This window comes from Nannospalax galili, unplaced genomic scaffold, assembly GCF_000622305.1.
Source record: "Nannospalax galili isolate Female #2095 unplaced genomic scaffold, S.galili_v1.0 scaffold813, whole genome shotgun sequence".
In the NCBI taxonomy this organism is placed as follows: domain Eukaryota; kingdom Metazoa; phylum Chordata; class Mammalia; order Rodentia; family Spalacidae; genus Nannospalax; species Nannospalax galili.
The window spans coordinates 283,234-286,829 of record NW_008333507.1 but is presented as its reverse complement, the minus strand read 5'-3'; positions in this window follow the sequence as shown (position 1 = coordinate 286,829).

Here is a 3,596-nt window from a genome sequence, read left to right as displayed (position 1 = left end):
ACTCATAGCACAAGACCTAAACAAGATCAAGCCTATCAACATTCCAGCATGGATGGTGGAGGGGCTCATGAAGCCTCACGCCTAGCTGAGAGTATTGGCAGTTGATGGCTGCTGGGAGAGGAAGCATCTGGTTTTCTTCATGGAGATCACCAATGCCCAATGGATGGCTTTATACAAATACTCATATGAACAGCTCTAATAGGAATTTCTAGATTATGAAGAAAATAAAAGAAGGGGATATGAAGTTGGGAGAGGGATGTGGAGCTATCTGGGAGAAACTGGAAGGGGGTTGAGTGGATGGGTATAATCAAAATATATATGTGAATGAAATTCTCAAAGAATAAATAAAATACAATTAAAACTATGAGGGGAAAGAAATATTCTAAATTAAAGCATAGTTTTGTATAATTAAGTTAATAATACATTTGAGAAAAACCAGGTGGCATGTGCTTCTAATCCCAGCTCTTGGGAGGTAGAAGCAGGAAAATCCCTAGGGCTTGCTGGCCAGCCAGCCTAATCTTGCAAGCCTCAGGCCAGTTAGAGTACTTGTCTCACAAATGAAGGTGGATGGCACCTGTGTAAGAATTATGCTCTGGTTTCCACACACATATGCACACATGTACATCTGCACACTCACAGAAATGCATACACACACTAAAAATTGATTTGTAGTCTAATATATGATCCTGAAGAGTATTCTATGTGCTTTTGATAGTTATGTACATTCTGAAGCAGTTGTATAGAAAGATGTAAATGACTACTAGTCTCTTTCATCTGTAGCAAAGTTTAACCTAAGGCTCCTCCCTCTTGTTGTCCTTTGTGGTTAATTGCTGATTCATTGCCCTTTCAGTGTATTTTATGTTTTGTTTTGTGATTACCAGAAATCTTAGAGAAAACACCCTATAAGTTATTTTAAAGTGATAATAACTGTTACTACAAAGAAAAACAAAGAAAACCCTGTACATTTTAACATCATTCCACCATTTATTTATTTATTTATTTATTTTTGATTTATTGAGACGATCTTCCTGTAACTCCAGCTGGCATGGGACTTTCTATGTAGATAAGGCTGGTCTCATTCTCACAGAGATCTACCTTTCTTTGCCTCTTCTAGGATTAAAGATATTTGCCACCATGCCCAGCTCATTTAAAAATTTTGATGTCACATTCACATTTTTTAGTTTGTTCATCTCTTAACAAGCTTTTGTAGTTAATTCATATAAATGTTAATACATCTATTATTTTTTAATTGAAAAATTTTAAATAATTTTATTTTATAGTCTTCATACAAAAGATGTAAGTAACTTACACACCACATTGACAGTGTTTGAAGATACTGACTTTTGGATGCTTACTTTTACTAATCAATCTTGAACCTATCTGAACATTTCGTTTTTATCCATTAGCATATTTATTTCAGTTAGAAGATCTCATATCAGACATGACAAGTCTGATAGAAGTAATTTTCTGAGTTATTATTTTTTAAAATTTGTTATTTTTATTTTTATGTGTATGCCTGTATTGCCTGGGTGTATGTAAGTGTTCCCATGTCATGCAATGCCCGAGGAGGGCAGAAGAGGGCATCAGATCCCTGGGAACTGGAGTTACGGATGGTTGTTAGCTATCATGTGGGTGCTAGGATTTGAAACCAAGTCTTCTTCAAGAACAGTCAGTGCTCTTAATCACTGAGCCATCTCTCTAGCCTCTTTCTTTTTTCTTTCCTTCCTTCCTTCCTTCCTTCCTTCCTTCCTTCCTTCCTTCTTTCTTCTGTTCTTTCTTTTTAATTTTTCCTTCCTTCCTTCCTTCCTTCCTTCCTTCCTTCCTTCCTTCTTTCTTCTGTTCTTTCTTTTTAATAAAATTTATTATTTTTATTTTGTGTGTATGAGTGTATTTCCTGCATGTGTGTAAGTGTACCTGTGTTGTGCGATGCTTGTGGTCAGAATAGGGGGGTCAGATTCCCCTGAAATTGGAGTTGCAGATGGCTGTTAGCCATAATGTGTGTGTCATGTCCTCTGTAAGGGCAGCCAGTGCTCTTAACCACTGAACCATCCCTTCAGCTCCTCTGATTGTTAGGTATTTACTCCAATATTTTCAACTTTGCTTTGTTTATTACTGTCATTTCCAGTGGATCTGTCCAGAAACGTAAAAATTACTGTTATTCGAGACTATGACTGATGCAGTCATTTGAGCACTGGAGAGGACCTTAAAGCCAAGGTTTCATGTAAGTCTCAGGATGGGCCTGAATTTGTCATAGTGCCAGGCCTAGGCTGACCTGCCCAAGACTAAAAGCAGATACCCCAGATATGTGAGAGGGTTGAGTGGAGACCTGTCTGTCCTGTTAGCATAAGCAAGCTTGTTTCCTAGGAGGACTATACAGAGGCAGAACAGTTCCCCATGTACAGTCAGAAGGACTGTAACTGACACTAGATCTCCTTAGGTTTCTCTCTAGGATGGGACTGTGTTTCACTCTAGGCTGCTGTGATGGCTTAGCTGCATATTTCCCTGAACTCCCTATATAGGTTAGACATTTCCTGACTACAGCAAGATAATCTGAAGCTGAGACTGGAACCCTACAGGGTCTACTAAAGGACAGAGGCTATTGAATCTGTTGAAGTGGCTCAGATGTGCATTTTTTTTTTGGTCTTTTTGAAAAGTCTCACATGTGTGGAATATTATCTAATTATGGGTTTAATTTCTGTATCTCTGATGATTAGTAATGATGAGCATTATTTAAGTAGCTGTTGTCTATTTGCATTTCTGCTTTAGAGAAATGTCTGTTCACATACTTTGCTCATATTTTACATTGATTTACTGGTTTTAGGTTGAACTAACCTTCTTGGATGTTTAACAGACATACTTTGAGGCCTATACTAATTTGTCCTATACTTAAGAGGGACATAAAGGACAGTTTTTGCTCCTTGCCCTCCTAGGTCGACTAGTTCCAGGGGACTATGAATAGGTGGAACTAGTAAAAGAAAGGAGCCAGGGGCTCCTCCCAAGCCCATGTAACCCCTGAGGAACAGATCCTTAAACGACCTTAAGAGTAAAAATAAATCGGTTTATCTGGACTAACTGTGTGGCCTTAAACACCCAAAAGGAAAGTATAACCAAAGGTTAAAGGGGTCAATATAATTTCATAAGAATCCATATGCATAGCTAAAGGCTACATAACAAACCACAATGCCAGATAGGAGATACCTTCTTTTGAGTTGTTGGCCAGGGTAAACAAAGGGACTCCCAAATAGTAACCCAGCATAGAACTGGGAAAATGAACAGCAAACCCTAATTTTATCTAAAGGAGTATTGACAACTGATTGCTGCTAGAAGAGGAACAGCTGACCCTTCTAAACCAAAGATCTCTAGATAGGCTGACTAGATTCAACAGAAGGGCAAGTAGTGGGGATTGGTTGGGGTGCCGACAGCACAGCAGACAGTAACAGCGATATCAGAATATAAGGGCTCTAGTGGGGGGAGGGAAGCTATGGGAGGGTGCCAACTGGGAAGTGGGTGTATAGTCGAATAAGATGGTTTGGGATGTTCTGTGTGATATATACACACAGAAAAAAAATCAAAGTTTTTAAAATGCATTATATTTG